The following is a 17,946-nucleotide window of genomic DNA, read 5'->3' as shown; positions in this document are numbered from 1 at the left end:
GCTCATAATGCCCTGAGCATGGTTGTTATAGTGATGTTATAGTAATTGTTACAGTAATGTTGTAGTGAGGTTACAGGTTATAATTTCGTTTATACATTTATGAGGCTGAAAATGTGTCCTTATGGCTTAAAGCAAAACCATGCAAAAACTCGCCAAGAGCGGAGAGGCAGTAGGACCCCCTCACCAGTCACTGCCCGTTCTGTAGTTGTGCGCCTGAGTTTTCCTCGCTAAGTGCACTTTGCACTTGTCGCCATGGAATTTCATTGTGTTGAATTCAGACCAATTATCTAATTTGTCAGGGTCATTTTGAATTCTAATCCTGGCCTCCAAAGTACCTCCCAGCTGGGTGTCATCTGCACGGCATACTCTCCACTCCATTATCCAAATCATTAATGAAAATATTGACTTGTCCCGGACCCAGGACTGACCGCTGCAGGACTCCACTATATACGCCCTCCTCGGCTGAGAGTGAACCATTGATAACTAATCGTTGATTACAGTCTTTCAACCAATTGTGCCCCCATGTTACAGATACTTCTTTTAGCCCATGTTTCCCTAGTTTGCTTATGCGAATATCATGTGGGACTGGGTCAAAAGCCCTATAAAATCCAGATCTAGCACATCTACTGCTTCCGCCCATCTGCTAGGCCAGTGACCCTGTTGAAGAAGGAAATTAGGCTGCTCTGTCATGCTGACTATTCCTTATAACTCTGTTATCCTCTAGGTGCTTACAAACTGATGGTTCACTAATTTATTCCAGTATCTTTCCAGATATTGAAGTCAGGCTGACTGGCCTATAATTCCCCGGATTCTCTCTGGTCCCCTTTCTAAAGGTAAGTATTGTGTTTGCCCTTCTCCAGTCCTCTGGGACCTCATCTATCCTCCAGGAGTTCTCCAAGTTAATTGCCAACGGTTCTGAGATTGCTTCAGACTAGTTCCTTAAGTAAAGTGAGATTAATTTAATCAGACCATGCCAACTTGAATACATCAAATTTATCTAAATATTCTTTAACCTGTCCTCTCCTTATTTTGGCTTGCGTTCCTTCCCCGTTGTTGTTAATATTAATTATGCTGAGTATCTGGTTACCACTAATCTTTTTAGTGATGACTGAAGCAAAATAGGCATTAAACACTTCAGCCATCTTGATGTCATCAGTTAATAGCTCCCATTCTCCACTAAGGAGAGGACCTGCACTTTCCTTCGTCTTTCTCTTCATTCTAATATATTCAAATAACCTCTTCTCACTGCCTTTTATCTTCCTTGCTAGGTGTGACTCATGTCCCTTAGGCCTTCTCTACACTACAAAACTAGGTTGACTTAATTAAGGTCATTCAATCGGCTGTTGGTGTCCATCCTACTCTCCTCCTGCCGGTGGAGCGCATCCTCACAGGAACACTTGCATTGACTGAAGTGGGGCATTGTGGGGCACTGAGAGCCAAATGTGGGGCACTGGCAGCCACTAGAGCCCCCCATCTACCCTAGGATGACAGCCCCTGCTGCAGCCCTGCTCCAGCTCAATTTCACAGTACAGAGCCTACCAGCAGTGAAATTGACATCCTTGTCCATTTCACACTGCTATTGTCTCTGCTCAGAGCAGCTGCACCCAGACAGCTCTGGGAACCCCCTGCGACCGCCAGCCATGTTCGGAGTGGGGAGCCAGAGGGAAGCAGGCTCCCAGTGGTAAGAGGGGAGCCCAGGCAGCAGCCTGCTGGGAGAAAGTAGCCAGGAGCCTGGGGGGGCAGCAGGGCTCCCAGAGGACAAAGACATTCTGCCTTTCTTTCTTTTGAATCATGAAATCTATCATGTCATGATCATTTTCACCCAATGTCCAATCTCTTTTTGAATCTTGTTAAATTCTTGTGGCAATGAGTTCCCCAGTTTAATCACACATTGCATGAGACAGTATTTCCTTTGATTGGTTTGGAATTTCCCATCTTTTCATTTCATTGAATGTCCCTTTGTTCTTGTGCTATGATGAGGGAAGGAGAACAGAGGCTCCTGAGCTCCCTTCTCTAGGCCAGGCATTATTTACAGACTTTTATCATACCCCCTCTTATTCGTCTCCTTGCTGGGGTAACATCCCAGTCTTTCCAATTTCTCCTCCAAGGAGGTTTTTCCAAGCTGTTGCTTATTCTCCTCATCCTTGTCTGAACCCCCCTCTAGTTCTGCTATATCCTTGTGGAGCCACAGTGACCAGCATTGCACACAGCGTCCAGGCGAGGCTGCGCCATTGATTTACATAAAGGCGTTCGAAAATTTTCTGTATTATTCCCTTATGCAGCCTCACATTGTGCTCACTATTTTGACTGCAGCTGCACATTGAGCAGGAGTCTCCACTGAGCTGTCGACAATGGCTCCCTTTTCTTGAGCTGACACAGTTAATTTGGACACTGTATGGTGCACGGGTAATTTATTTCCCCCCTGCAATGTGCATTGCTTTGCATTTGTTGACTCTGAATTTCATTTGTAATTAGAATTGTAGAATCATAGAAGATCAGGGTTGGAAGGGACCTCAGGAGGTATCTAGTCCAATGCCCTGCTCAAAGCAGGACCAACCCCAGCTAAATCATCCCAGCCAGGGCTTTGTCAAGCCAGGCCTTAAAAACCTCTAAGGATGGAAATTCCACCACCTCCCTAGGTAATTGTGTGGCCTGTTTCCGTGCAGGGTTCCTCTCTGAAGTTCCCTCACCATGCTCTCTGGTCCTGACTCACCTAACTTACTGACAGTCCTGGTCAGATTCCAGCCCCCTCCCCCCCCAACCCCCCGGCTCACCCCCCTTTCCACATCACGAACAAACATGTTGGATACTCCAACCTAGCGCAGAACTCCTGTGACTCCTGCTGTTCACCTCTGGCCATGATGAAAATTCACCATTGAATCCTAGTCTTTTTTTTCTGACTCTGAGCCAGTTTTTGACCCGTGACAATATTTTGCCTCTCGCCCCCTGGTGACTTCGCTTCTTTAGCAGCTAAAAAAGATTTCTTTGGAAGTATATGTAAGCAGTGTCAGGATGAGCTCCACCCTGACATCTGGTGGTGAGGTGTGGCAAGTTGTGGAAAAGAACTTCAGGGGCTGATCTCATTTGCATAGGCACACCCACCCCGCCTAGAATGAGGCCATAGCTGCCCAAATGGTCACTTTGGCTGCTGTGGGATCCCCAGTGTCTCTGTTATTGGGGCAGGAAGAATAAATTGTTATTACCCTGATTATGGGAACTGTGCTTGGAACTGTACTTGGCCTTTTGTTATGATGGAGGGACTCACCATCAACTAAGTGGCACTCGCTAGGCAAGGGTCATGGGTTCCAAAACTCTGTGAATGGAGAGAGGCTGGGGACAAGTATTAATATTTGGTGACATGGGCCCCTTGGTGAGGGCCTTACATGCTAATTGCACTTCCTCCTCTCTCCACTGTGGAATATCAGAGCTAATTTTGATTTCATTAGGAGTCTAGTTACAGGCTGCTGCGCTCACTTTGGGCTAATCGTGCACCAGCACTGAGGCTCCCCTACTACAAGCTGAATTCACCAAAGAGCTGAACTGACTAAGAGCTGAAATCACTGAGCGTTGTGTTAAGTAGTGGGGGAGCCTGAAGATCTATTGTGGAGCAGTTTGCGGGATGGCTGGAGTGCCTTGTGGACAGGCTGGTGGAGCAGTTCATAGGACGGCGGGAGCTGCTGGTGGGATGCGGAGCAGTTCGTGGGACAGCGGGAGCTGCGTGTGGGCCGCGGAGCTGAGCGAAGCAGTTTGTGGGGCGTCTGGCAGAACGGAGCAGAGCAGAGCGAAGGCCTATGGAGCTGTGGGGCGGTCAGCTTCAGATCACGTAAGGTGCCTCTTACCTCCACCCCCATCTCCACCTAGATTGGGAGGGAAAGCTCTGTAGATAAACTTTTGAACTCTGGGGCTGCCCTGACCAGGGACAGAGACTTTGGGGTCATTGGACTTTTGGGACTTTGGGTGATTTGGGGTTGCTGGACTCAAGAACAAAAGGGAAAGGGCATGCCCCAATTTGCTTGGGGTGGATTTTTTGCTCATGGGTTGTGTTATGAATCCTGTTGGTGGTGTTTCCCCAACATAATGCCACATTGTTTCTCTCTGTTATTAAAAGGCTTTTTGCTACACTCAGACTAGGTGCTTGCGAGAGGGGAAGTATTGCCTCTTGGAGGCGCCCAGCGGGGGTGGTATATATTTGTCCCAGGTCACTGGGTGGGGGCTTGAGCCGGTTTGCATTGTGTTATTGGAATGGATCCCCTAGATATTGAACCCGGCCCTTGTTGCTGCCAACTCTGAAGGGCAGAAGGGTTACATATAAATAAATTATGTCAGTTGGTTCTTCTTTACCCACTACTGTACTAACATGGGCAAAAAGAAAAGGAGTACTTGTGGCACCTTAGAGACTAACCAATTTATTTGAGCACGAGCTTTCGTGAGCTACAGCTCACTATGAAGTGAGCTGTAGCTCACGAAAGCTCGTGCTCAAATAAATTGGTTAGTCTCTAAGGTGCCACAAGTACTCCTTTTCTTTTTGCGAATACAGACTAACACGGCTGTTACTCTGAAACCTAACATGGGCAAAGAATTCTAAAATATCAGCGAGACACAATTTTCCTTAGCTGAATCCCTCTTGGTCTGACCCTATCGTGGCATGATCTCCACAGTGTTTTGTCATTCTGTTTTTAACTAGCTTTTCAGCTGAGAGATGAGGCTGACTGGTCTATATGGAGCACCCCAGAGCCTTTTCAAAATACAAGTCCAAGATTTGCTCCCTCCAAGTCTCTGGAACAGCTGGTGTTTTTAATAAGTGTTTAGTCATTTTTTTAGCAGCTCAGCTACCTCGTAGCCTAGGTCTGGTCCCGTATTACGTTTTAAATGATCAGTTTGCTCCAGCAGCTCTCTCATAGTGCCCAGAGAAGATCAATCCCGGGACAGAAATTCCCATGACATCTCAACAGTGAAGACTGACGCAAGGAAATCATTTGGCTTCTCAGCAACGTCCTTATCTCCCTTAATTGCTCCCGTTAATTCCTGGTGATTCAGCGGGCTCACCCAGTCTTTCCCAGTCTTCCTGCTTCTGATAGACTTAAAGGCTTGCTCGTGGCTGGTTTTTACACCTTTACCTATTTGCTCTTCAGACTCCATTTTGGCCCCTCTGATTTCCCCCTCTCCTATCGCCTGCGGTACTTTGTGCTCCTGATTATTGGCTTCTCGGGGACAGGTTACCAAATCTGGCAGGATTTCTGTTTGCCTGAAACACGCTCTTGATCCTGCCATGTAGCTCTGTTGGTTTGGTGGGACACGTGTCTGCTGAGACTCTAGTTGTATTCCTACGTAGCATCCAGGCCACCTCTAGGGATTCGACTCTGTTACTTCCAGCTTTGGGCCCTTCACTCTCTCTCGAGTTCACCGTTTGGCACTTACCTGCCCCAGGGATGTTGACTAATTATATCGCGGTCTCTGGTCCTGAGTGGTTCAGCTACTGTCACTTCTTGAATTAGCTCCTGTCAGTTACCTCGGCATCATCAAGCACAGCCTCTCCTCTCACACTTTGGCACTCGCTGCTCCACGAAGGAATCACTGAAAGTGTCAAGATTTGTTTCTCTCGCCCCGTCCCCTTGGGCTGTGTGACCAGTTCGTAGGCGGGTAGCTGGAGTCCCCCATTACTATTGTTTTGCTGGGTTTTGCTGCCTTGTCCCTAGTTTCCTTTCCTTGACTTGGAGCCCGGTCATGCGGCCCCACTGATGGAGTGACACATTCCTACAACTTGGGATTTGTATCCACACAGACACAACTGGGCAGGCCTCTCCGCTCAGAATTCCACTCTCCCTCGATTCTGCGGACTCTTTATGCCTCAGAACTGCGCCCCCACCTCTTTGGCTTCATCCAGCTTGTAACCAGGTATTACCCTAGCCCATTGGTCTTCATAGAAATGCCCATCTGGAAGAGCTCGCGAGAGGTCATCTCATCCATCCCCCCCGGCGCTGAGGCAGGACCAAGTCAGCTTAAAGCATCCCTCCAGGAGCTTGTCCAACGTGCCCTTAAAAACCTCAGGCAACGGGGATTCTACAGCTTGCCTTGATCACCTGGGCAATGCTGAGCTAGCCTGAGCATTTCAACGTTTTTCCTAATATCCAACCTAAATCTCCCTGGCTGCAAACTGACTCAGTTACTTCCTGTATTTGTCATTCTGTCACATCACTGCAATGGTCCGAGTCCATTCCCAGGCATTCCAGGGCCCCAGGGTTTGGTTTTACATTTCTTGCATTTGCGCACAGACATGTCTAGGGTTTAGTTTTGACCAGGTGCCAGTTTATATTTAACCCGTTGGTCTGACACCCGCTGAGCTTACAGACTTTTGACCTCTGCATTGGTATCTGATCCTGCTCTAGTTCAGGTGTAATTTACACCACACCTTTAATTGGATGCCCAGACACCATTCTGAGGGGTGAGCTCCTCAGCTCCTGCCAGCCTTCCACCAGCTCCTGGGGCAAACATTCCTCCTGAGTGATGTCCTGCGTCAGCAGTCTGGTTCCACTTAGACCACTTAGACCGTGCAACCTTTGGCACGCAGCCCGTCAGGGAAATCCTCTGGCGGGCCAGGACAGTTTGTTTACCTGCAGTGTCTGCAGGTTCAGCCGATTGCAGCTCCCACGGGCCGCGGTTCGCCGTTCCAGGCTAATGGGGACTGCGGGAAGCAGTGGCCAGCACATCCCTTGACCCGCGCCGCTTCCTGCAGCCCCCATTGGCCTGGAACGGCGAACCACGGCCCGTGGGAGCTGCGATCGGCCGAACCGTCAGACGCTGCAGGTAAACAAACCATCCCGGCCTGCCAGTGGCTTTCCCCGATGGGCCGCGTGCCAAAGGTTGCCAATCCCTGACTTAGACTTAGGTGGAGCCCAGCCCTTCCGCAGAGGCTCTCCCTTCCCAAAAATGTTCCCCGATGCCTGATAAATTTAAGCCCTGTTCATCAGGAGACTGGCTTCCCCAGCGGGAGAATCAGGGAAGTTAGTCCTGAGGTGAGCCCGCTCCACAATGCCCTCCTAGCCAGGTCAATAAAGAGCCCGGAGTCTCTGCTCCTTCACGCCAGCAGCTCTGACCTCCCGATGCTGCCTCTGGGCTCTGAGGTCCCTGAGCTGTTTGCACCAGGTATTTACATAAGCCAGGTGGCCACAAGACAAGCCATGTGCCATGACTAGTCTGCGGCTGGTCTCCACGCTGCGCAGTTAGACTGGGCTTTAACCCTGCACAGAGCAGGGCTGGATAACATTTGTGGGCTGTTAGTTATTCAGGTAAAAGGGTTTTATTATCGTTCAGATTTCAATCCCTTAGTCAACCCGACTGTTAATGGAGTTGCCCTCCCGGCCATGCCCGGCCCACACAGTGCAAACGTCCCCATGTTTGCTCCATGTGGGACCCCCCCGGCTGCTCGAAAAGGGCCAGAGCAGCACTGAACACCGGCCTTCTTCACTCCATGCACCCGCTTACATCCTGGACCTGCGCTTGGTCTCCTGAAGCCTGGCGCCAAGGACCCTACTATGAAGACTCGCTTGGAGAGCCCAGCAACACCCATTTGACAGTCAGAGTGTGTCTGCGTGTTTGATTGTTGTTCTTTAACTGCCCCTGCCGCAGTTCCAGCCCTGACAGACAGTGACTGCCCCTGACCCAGCCCATGGTGTCTAGCCCCCAACACAACCCCACGAAGTACGAGGTGCAAGCAAAAGAAAGAAAAGGAGTACTTGTGGCACCTTAGAGACTAACCAATTTATTTGAGCATAAGCTTTCGTGAGCTACAGCTCACTTCATCGGATGCATCACGAAAGCTCATGCTCAAATAAATTGGTTAGTCTCTAAGGTGCCACAAGTACTCCTTTTCTTTTTGCGAATACAGACTAACACGGCTGTTACTCTGAAACCAAGCAAAAGAAAGGACACTTACCAGGAGGCACAGATCCTACTCTGCCCAAACACCCCCGTGCTTGCTGGCTCTGCTGGGACCTCCTGCTGCCTCAGAAACAGCTACCAACGCCAAAGGCTTTAGTTCCTCTCACCTGCTAATGACTGAGCCTCCTGGTGTCTGGTTTCCCAAAGCCTGGGACAAGATGCAGGATCCTAGAGACCTTCTAATATGAAACTAAACCAGGGTTACAGTCAGCGCTTTATTGCTGTTTTTAATTGCTCCCGCAGCAAGTCCAGGGTAAGGTTCAAAAACCGCCGTAGCATTTACCAGAAGGAACTGCCACTCAGTCCAAACTCCTCTGCCTATTCTCACTAGATCTGGGGCCATTCAGACCAGGAGACGGGTTTGACTAGCAGACACGGATTTCCTGGAAGAGCAGTGACTTCAGACTATGTGACTTAACCCAAACAATATATATTAGTTATACATCTGTGTGGGCCTGCCCACAAACTCACAGCATACGGGGTTTACCAGGTTTTGACAGGGCACTTTGATTTTCCAGTGGTCCCTAAGTTAATAGCACATGGTCAGGGCCAACTGGTTTGAAATCTGCATTTTGGAAAGAATGTAAGAGAGAACAAAGCTCAGACAGAAATGGTTGGTTTTTATGGCAATGGAAATGGTTATTATTCAACAAACAAACCTTCCCCTGTGCTATTTACAAGCCAAGTAGAGAGCCTAAAAGTGAAACTAACCAAACACTAAAGTGAAACTGACAGTTACCTCACCTGAAAATGCAAAACCAAACAGCTTGACCAGTGAGAAGGTAACTGAAATTTTTAAATTTCTGCCCATTTGAATTGGTAGGTGCTAGTACCCTGGGGGGGAGAAATATGTTTACAGCAGAATTATGGGCTTGATTCCGATCTCCCCCACTCCGGCGTAAGTCAAAGCTGTGAAATCTGTGTGGTTATAGCTGCGTCTGGCTGCGAGGGAAATCAGGCCCATGCAGTTTAAACAGATCATGTCCTCTTAAGGCTCTGGGTTTTTGTTTGTTTGGTTTTCTCAACCACAAGCTCACTTCCTGCCCTCAGAGCTTACAAAAGAAAAAAAGCAGGACCTGAACGTGGAGTTTGTGTCACTCCAGCAGAGAAACTCTGCAGCCCATCCCTCTTTCCACCAGCCACAGCCCATGAACAGGTCCAGGTTATTGTCATTGCTGATTAGCACCATAGCAGGGACTTTTCTGGGTGCTCCCCACTGCTCAAATTTTCTGGGAAGAGCCTGCGGGAGGAGAGACAGATTGGACATTGCACACTCTTGTCCAAGATCTCCTACTGGGCAGTCGGGGATGGCCCGTGGTCACCCCAAGAACGGAAGCACAGAGACCATGCAATGAGCTGTGGCAGAGATCGGGATGTTTAGTTCAGGCATTTACAATGCCTTGTCTACACTAGACAAGGTCCGGTGCTATCCTGGCAAGCCCTGCCAGTGGAGACGCGGCAAGAGGGCGTCTCTGGCATCACTTATACCAGTTCCTGAACAGAACAAGTGATCCCAGCAAAAGTCCTTTTTACTGGTGTAACTGGGTCCACACCAGGGCTTTGCCAGCAGGGCTATGTCAGTCAGAGGTGGGAGTTTTTTTAGCTGGCAAAACGTTTAAGTGTCGACCTGGCCCAAGTCTCCCTCTGCCTACCAGGGCCTGCCATTCCCAGCACGGGGAGCCGGGCACACGATAGCTCTGCTCCTGCTAGCAGCTACAGAGAGCAGTGTGGTGGCGGCACTGGGGGTTAGGTGCCCAGGTACAAACCCACCTGTCCCCCTGGCTGCATACTCAGTAGCAGTGTAGCCATGGCTCAGGATACCCACCTCGGTACGTGCCCCGGTGGAGATTCAAATCCCATTGTGCTGGGCACTTGTAACTGGAGTTGGCCACCTCCCATGCGCCCAATCATTGCCAAGGGTCACGCTACAGGCAGCCGGCCTCAGTTTCCCTTCTTGGACTGTTTAAATAAAACTTCCCTTGGTCAAATATACCTCTCCTTGGGGACTAGATTTTTAATATAAAATTAACTGCAAATAAGAGTCACAAATCCCAACCCAAATCCATTCCTAAGGCTTCGCAAGACAAGGTTTCCCTTCCTCCTACCCCTACCTCCCTGTCTGGGGCAACCCCTGGTCTGAAGCTTCCCTGCAGGAGCTTTTCCTCACCTTGTGAAGACTCTGTACCAACTTCCTGGGCTTCCACCTGCTGCCCATTATGGGCACTCCCTGATCCAACCCAGGTGTGCCTATTTAGTGGTCAGGGCTGGCTAGCCTCAGGCCCTCCACCACCTGGTACAGCACCGCACGAGTACACAGCCCTGCCCCCAAACTGCTGACACTCTAAACAGCCCAGCCAGGTGGAGGCAGGATCCATAGCCCCATTTCACAGACCGGAAACTGAGGCCCCAGAGGCTAAGGGAGTTGCCCAAGGTGACACTGGGAGGCGGAAAACCTGGGCCTGACGCCGAGACCCATGGCAGAGAGGGCCTCGTGCTTCAGAGCAGCCTGCCCCTGGCTCTGGACCAGACAATGACAAGTGGGTCGCGTAACCCTGTGTGGGGTAGGCCAGCCCTGCCCCCATGGGAGCCGTCTCACTCCCCTGCTGTACCTCCACATGCCCAAAGAGTGTCATTCCCTCTCACTCCCCTGCTGTACCTCCACATGCCCAAAGAGTGTCATTCCCTGCACCCTGCTGGCTGCATCATGGCAGATTTCCTCAGCCTGGCTCAGCTCCACATGGGCCTGAGTCCGGAATGAGAACCAGCTCCCTCCCCGCAGCAGGCTGGATTAGGAGGCAGCTGAGCAGGCCCCGTGGCCCCTCGCAGTGACCTGGGCTAGACCAGAACCGCCCAGACCTGCAGTGCCCCGATGGATCACGGTGTCCCCCAGGCACTAGCGATTTACACTGGTTAGTCATCGCTGTATTGCCCTGGGGGCAGCCTCCAGACAGCCCATGCCAAGGGCCTGGCGACACATTCGGAACGACTCTTATTGTGACTTGTAATTGAAAGCTATCGCAAATGCATGGTTCTGCCTGTTTAGCTGGGGTTACTAGGACCCCCTGTCACGGAGTCCCTGGGCGATGCTCTGGAACTGCTCCCCATGAAGCCAGTCAGGACCCTGGGGAAGTCTCCTGTCTGGGAGCAGCCTGTCTGCAGGACACACAGCTCACACAGCTTCCACCTTCCTGGGTCTGACCTCGGAGCATTCAGCATCCTCTCTGCCCCTCCGTGCGCTTCCCACAGCGAGTCCGCCCAGGCGGGCTCCGGGGGGGGCCAGAGGGTCCTGCCCCCCAACTCCGCAGTCAGATGTGACTCTCAGCCAGCCAGTAAAACAGAGGTTTATTAGATGACAGGAACATGGTCTAAAACAGAGCTTGTAGGTGCAGAGAACAGGACCCCTCAGCTGGGTCCATTTTGGGGGGCAGTGAGCCAGAAAACCACGTCTGCACTTCACTCCATGTCCCCAGCCAGCCCCAAACTGAAACTCTCCCCAGCCCCTCCTCCTCTGGGCTTTGTCCCTTTCCGGGGCCAGGAGGTCACCTGATCTCTTTGTCTTCAACCCTTTAGCTCTCACCTTGCAGGGGGGAAGGGCTCAGGCCATCAGTTGCCAGGAAACAGGGTGTCGGCCATTCTCTGTGTCCAGACCCCTGCACACACCTGTCCTCGAGGGTGCTGCAATGATCATACACCCTTACTCCACCCCCTAGACACTTAAGAACTGCATAGGGAAAACTGAGGCACCCCCACACTATTCAGAGAAAACATTAAGAACAGTCCCGCTTCGTCACACCCCCCTCTCTGAAACATAATTAAGCCAGCTCGTTGTAATGCGGTCCATGCAAATGGCCAGCAGCGAGAACAAATTAGTTGCAGCTGGGACCTCACAGTCCGCCCTAAGCTGTGTTTCATTGCGGGCTGGCAGAGACGATACAAACTGTGCCTGGCTCTTGGTGTCAGATCCATGCCACAGACACGAGGCTTCACCTGCATGGAGCTGATTGCAGGAACAGGGTCCCTGGGAGCAGAGTGTGACTCTCTGGATCCTGGAGTTGCTCAGCAGCCCAGTGCAGAGGTGCGGGTGCTTTGCTGCCAGGGCTTCATGTTTGTCTAACACCAATAAAACACACAGCCAGGGTGAATTTTCCCAAGGCACTGCAGCTGGCATTAACTCCTTGCACAGCGTGCTGTTGGCATCGCTGGGGGAAAGCGAGCCAGGTTTAGTGCTCGCGCCCTTTGGCTTTTACAGACTCAGGTTTGTTTTATCATCCACCGTGAGGTTTTCTAAATCACTTTTCTCCCGATAAAGGCGTTGGTCGGGTGCTTTGGACACCTCATGCTGTGGTTATACTAGTTCCACTGGCACTCAGCTGCCATGGGCATGGGCACCGACTGACAGAAAAAACTAGAGAGCAAGCGTGAGCATGGGCAGGCGCGCTGCCGGCATCTCTGGTTTCTCTTGTGCCTCATTGTCCCTTGCAATGTTGCTGAGCAGCATGGTGACTTCAGGAGGCTCCATGGGTCTCACAGGATAAAGTATCTTGGGCCAGATTCTGCTCTCGTTTCCACAGGTACAAAACGGGAGCAGGGCCAGTGCACAGCTCCAGGCCAATGCCAGTGTGACCGACAGGAGAATCTGGCCCCTGGAAGGGTCCTAGCTAAGGAGCAGCAAGCCAAACCGGGGAGAGGCTGGGCTGGCCCCTTCTCCCAGCTGCCCCAGCTGATGCAGGCCTCTCCCCCACAGTGTGTTCTCCAGGGCTTGGCCAGCCAGCACCAAGTATACGCCCCACTTCCTAGAGCTCTCTGTCCCCAGCTTTCTGCACGTGGTCCTGGAGGCATTTTCTCCACCACCCCTGGGGAAATGTCTCATGCGCTCCCACCCTGCATGTGTGTTTGGGCCCTGGTGGCTAAGAGGGGTGTGGGACGTGGGCACTCACTATGGGGAGGGAAGGCACTGGCAGGGGTCTCACCAGAGGGGCAGGGGACACCCCCCTTAGCAGTCCTGCTCTGACTTCAATCACCCTGATATCTGCTGGGAGAGCAATACAGCGGTGCACAGACAATCCAGGAAGTTTTTGGAAAGGGTAGGGGACAATTTCCTGGTGCAAGTGCTGAAGGAACCAACTAGAGGCAGAGGTCTTCTTGACCTGCTGCTCCTAAACCGGGAAGAATTAGTAGGGGAAGCTAAAGTGGATGGGAACCTGGGAGGCAGTGACCATGAGATGGTCGAGTTCAGGATCCTGACACAGGGAAAAAAGGAGAGCAGCAGAATACGGACCCTGGACTTCAGAAAATCAGACTCTGACTCCCTCAGGGAACTGATGGGCAGGATCCCCTGGGAGAATAACATGAGGGGGAAAGGAGTCCAGGAGAGCTGGCTGTATTTTAAAGAATCCTTATTGAGGTTACAGGGACAAACCATCCCGATGTGTAGAAAGAATAGTAAATATGGCAGGCGACCAGCTTGGCTTCACAGTGAAATCCTTGCTGATCTTAAACACAAAAAAGAAGCTTACAAGAAGTGGAAGATTGGACAAATGACCAGGGAAGAGTACAAAAATATTGCTCGGGCATGCAGGAGTGAAATCAGGAAGGCCAAATCACACCTGGAGTTGCAGCTAGCAAGAGATGTTAAGAGTAACAAGAAGGGTTTCTTCAGGTATGTTAGCAACAAGAAGAAAGTCAAGGAAAGTGTGGGCCCCTTACTGAATGAGGGAGGCAACCTAGTGACAGAGGATGTGGAAAAAGCAAATGTACTCAATGCTTTTTTTACCTCTGTCTTCACGAACAAGGTCAGCTCCCAGATTACTGCACTGGGCAGCACAGCATGGGGAGGAGGTGACCAGCCCTCTGTGGAGAAAGAAGTGGTTCGGGACTATTTAGAAAAGCTGGACGAGCACAAGTCCATGGGGCCGGATGCGCTGCATCTGAGAGAGCTAAAGGAGTTGGCGGATGTGATTCCAGAGCCATTGGCCATTATCTTTGAAAACTCATGGCGATCCGGGGAAGTCCCGGACGACTGGAAAAAGGCTAATGTAGTGCCCATCTTTAAAAAAGGGAAGAAAGAGGATCCTGGGAACTACAGGCCAGTCAGCCTCACCTCAGTCCCTGGAAAAATCATGGAGCAGGTCCTCGAGGAATCAATTCTGAAGCACTTAGAGGAGAGGAAAGTGATCAGGAACAGTCAGCATGGATTCACCAAGGGCAAGTCATGCCTGACTAATCTAATTGCCTTCTATGATGAGATAACTGGCTCCGTGGATGAGGGGAAAGCGGTGGACATGTTGTTCCTTGACTTTAGCAAAGCTTTTGACACCATCTCCCACAGTATTCTTGCCAGCAAGTTAAAGAAGTATGGGCTGGATGAATGGACTATAAGGTGGATAGAAAGCTGGCTAGATTGTTGGGCTCAATGGGTAGTGATCAATGGCTCCATTTCTAGTTGGCAGCCGGTATCAAGTGGAGTGCCCCAAGGGTCGGTCCTGGGGCCGGGTTTGTTCAATATCTTCATAAATGATCTGGAGGATGGTGTGGATTGCACCCTCAGCAAGTTTGCAGATGACACTAAACTGGGAGGAAAGGTAGATATGCTGGAGCGTAGGGATAGGATACAGAGGGACCTAGACAAATTAGAGGATTGGGCCAAAAGAAATCTGATGAGGTTCAACAAGGACAAGTGCAGAGTCCTGCACTTAGGACGGAAGAATCTCATGCACCGCTACAGACTAGGGACCGAATGGCTCGGCAGCAGTTCTGCGGAAAAGGACCTAAGGGTTACAGTGGACGAGAAGCTGGATAGGAGTCAACAGTGTGCCCTTGTTGCCAAGAAGGCCAATGGCATTTTGGGATGTATACGTAGGGGCATTGCCAGCAGATCAAGGGACGTGATCATTCCCCTCTATTCGACATTGGTGAGGCCTCATCTGGAGTACTGTGTCCACTTTTGGGCCCCACACTACAAGAAGGATATGGAAAAATTGGAAAGAGTCCAGCGGAGGGCAATGAAAATGATTAGGGGACTGGAACACAGGACTTATGAGGAGAGGCTGAGGGAACTGGGATTGTTTAGTCTGCAGAAGAGAAGAATGAGGGAGGATTTGATAGCTGCTTTCAACTACCTGAAAGGGGGTTCCAAAGAGGATCTAGACTGTTCTCAGTGGTAGCAGATGACAGAACAAGGAGTAATGGTCTCAAGTTGCAGTGGGGGAGGTTTAGGTTGGATATTAGGAAAACCTTTTTCACTAGGAGGGTGGTGAAACACTGGAATGCGTTCCCTAGGGAGGTGGTGGAATCTCCTTCCTTAGAAGTTTTTAAGGTCAGGCTTGACAAAGCCCAGGCTAGGATGATTTAGTTGGGGATTGGTCCTGCTTTGAGCAGGGGGTTGGACTAGATGACCTCCTGACGTGCCTTCTAACCCTGATAGTCTATGATTCTATGACCATTGCCCTACACTGCCAAGCCAAAAATAAAGGCGCAAAGGGAGGGCCAACTTGACGTCCTCTCCCCTTCTATGGGCTGGAGTCCTGCTGCGTGGCACACCCTCAGCAGGAGCTGCCTGGCCAGGGCAGGAGATAAAACCAGTGTTTGGGGGTCGTGTGCTGAACTGTGAGGGACCAAGCCACAAACCCCAGGGGGTTTGGCCCCAGGTTCTTGTGCGGCCTGTCTCTGAACTGCTGAGTGCCACACCTGCCGTACAAGCAGGAGGGGCCTGGCTCGGGGCTTTGATTTGGACTCATAGAATCATAGATCATAGAATCTCAGGGTTGGAAGGGACCCCAGGAGGTCATCTAGTCCAACCCCCTGCTCAAAGCAGGACCCATCCCCAATTTTTGCCCCAGATCCCTAAATGGCCCCCTCAAGGATTGAACTCACAAACCTGGGTTTAGCAGGCCAAAGCTCAAACCACTGAGCTCTCCCTCCCACCCTGGGGCCCTTTAGCCCTGGCCATTGCAGCATCTCACACATGCCGGAATCTGGCTTCCTGCCAGCCTGGGCTATCTCTCCCTCGGCAGCCCGTGGCTCCGTCCGTGGAGGCGCATCAGAGAGAAGCCACACGCACGAGAGACCATGCTGGGCTGCGTGGCTGAGCCAGCCCCGTGGGCTCAGAGCAGTGTAGCACTTGCTGCTGCTTGTAAGCCAGCCAAAGCAGCTGGTGTCCTGCTCGTGTGCATTGGTCTGAGCCAAACCGTGCTCATCCAGGGATACCCCAGAGGGCAGCGGCTGGCCCCATGAGCTTCATGGCCTTCAACCAGCCGCATCAAAGCACAGCACAGACAGCAGCCACTTCGACCTCCCCCGAGCGCCCGCCAAGCATCGCGCCCCGTGCCTGCCTGCAATAAGCCACCTCGCTCACTTCAAAGCCTGCAGTGGGTCGCTAGTACAAACCAGCCCCTTTCGTTCCACTCGGCTGGCGGCTGCTGACCTCAGAATCTGAGGGAAAGTCACAGCCCTCTTAACTAGACGCACTCGGCCAAGGGCATCTTGCCGCCTAGATCCAGGGGCGAGCACAGAGGACAGCAACAAGACTGATTATGGGGCTGGAGGGCTGACGGGCGAGGAGAGATTACAAAAGCGAAATGTTTATGGTTTGGCTAAGAGACGACTCCAAGGAACATGATAACAGCCTGCAAGTATTTGAAGGGGTTGTAAGCACTGAAGCTAGAGAGGGATCAGCTCACGCTCAGGGTTGCAGGCTGAAATTAAGCAAATGAAAATTCAGGCTTGATACCAGGACGAATGTCCTGAGGCTGTGATCACCGTGGTGGGACTTTTATAACAAAGGCTGGCAAAGCTCCAGGGAACGTGTCATAGGGAATAACCGCGAATAGGCGTTTTCCTCTTCAATTGTTTGATTCCGTGGAGAGAGGGGCCAGAACCAAGCATATCAGAAGGTGGTGGATGTCTGGAATTGGCTCCAAATCCAAACCATGTGCTTGGGTCCACATTTAATTCAGCTACAGAGAGAGAGATACAGCTAGCGTGCATGAGATGAGCTACACACACAGCCCAGCCTGGCTGGTCACAAACCACATCCCCCAGAGCCAGTCATTTCACATGATTTCATCCTGGCCTGTGACAGAGCGACCCTGCTGATAACCAGACGGGCAGCGATCGAAAAAAAATTCCTATTTATTTTTTCTCTCTTCCATAAAAGGGAAAAGTGGAAGATCTTTACAGCTGGTGGGGAAGGGATGCCAGGCAGGGGATGCATACACACAGACGGACACTTGGGTTCAGTCTCTGATCTCAAACAGACTTGGTTTCTATCTATATTTCCCCTCCACAAACATCTGTTGTTAGCTTCTGAGCTGGGTGAAATTAACACGCCGTGGCTGTAACTCACTATTAAAGTTTCTTTTTAAACGAAGCCCTTTTTCTTTTGCAAAGCGCTGTGCCAATCAACTATATTTTCCACATACCTTTGGCAATGCTAGGTCCTAGGGGGATCCCTGGAAAGAAGCGGTGCGGTGCCACAAAGGAGAGGCGCTCCTGCTTGGCGGGTGGCTGGCTGAAGAACCTCTTTCCCAGCTGATGGAAGCACAGATGTGGGGGGCGGGGGGGAGAGAGATGACTGTGCAGAGGGGAGGAGAGACAGACCAAGAGAGGCTGCAGCTTTTTAACTGCTGTCTTGGCTCCTTCCCCTGAGAGAGCGAGGCAGACGGGATCAGGGGTCAGCGATGGAGCTGAGGATGGGACGGTGAGAATTGGGAACTGAAGCCGTGGACCAAGTGGGGAGGTGCATGGGAAGGCTCGGTTGCACTCTTGGGACTGTCCCACAGTGGTGACGTGCCACAGCCTACAGGAAAAAGGAACTTGGACCCCTGGGCAGACCCTAGTGGAGGGTCCTGGGGGGGGGGCGAGGAGTGAGGAAATGACTCAGAAAGGCACCATCTTGCAAGCATCACAAGGCCATAAATAGTTGCCCATCTGGAGCACAACAGGGGGTGGGATGGAAACAGAGTGTGCTGCATAGACTGGAAAACCTCATCCTGCAGAACGGAAGGGAGG

The 17,946-nt window shown here is 51.4% G+C and overlaps 1 protein-coding gene across 4 annotated transcripts in view; it reads right to left on the bottom strand.

The window, feature by feature from the left end:
* TBXA2R (thromboxane A2 receptor) overlaps window positions 1–17,464 on the bottom strand; it is a 43,459-nt gene extending 25,995 nt beyond the window's left edge. Inside the window, exon 1 of one of the 4 annotated variants that reach the window (XM_074939272.1) lies at window positions 17,358–17,464. The gene's annotated coding sequence lies outside the window, so the exon portion shown is untranslated. Of the gene's footprint in view, window positions 1–5,418; window positions 5,658–7,933; window positions 8,141–17,357 lie in introns of those variants that run through there. The other 3 variants (XM_074939270.1, XM_074939271.1, XM_074939273.1) reach the window with 3 other exon arrangements.
* Between the last annotated feature and the right edge of the window lie 482 nt (window positions 17,465–17,946).

This window comes from Natator depressus, chromosome 25 (assembly GCF_965152275.1).
Source record: "Natator depressus isolate rNatDep1 chromosome 25, rNatDep2.hap1, whole genome shotgun sequence".
Lineage (NCBI taxonomy): Eukaryota > Metazoa > Chordata > Testudines > Cheloniidae > Natator > Natator depressus.
Note: the sequence above shows the minus strand (reverse complement) of the source record. Positions and strands in the feature narration are given on the sequence as shown.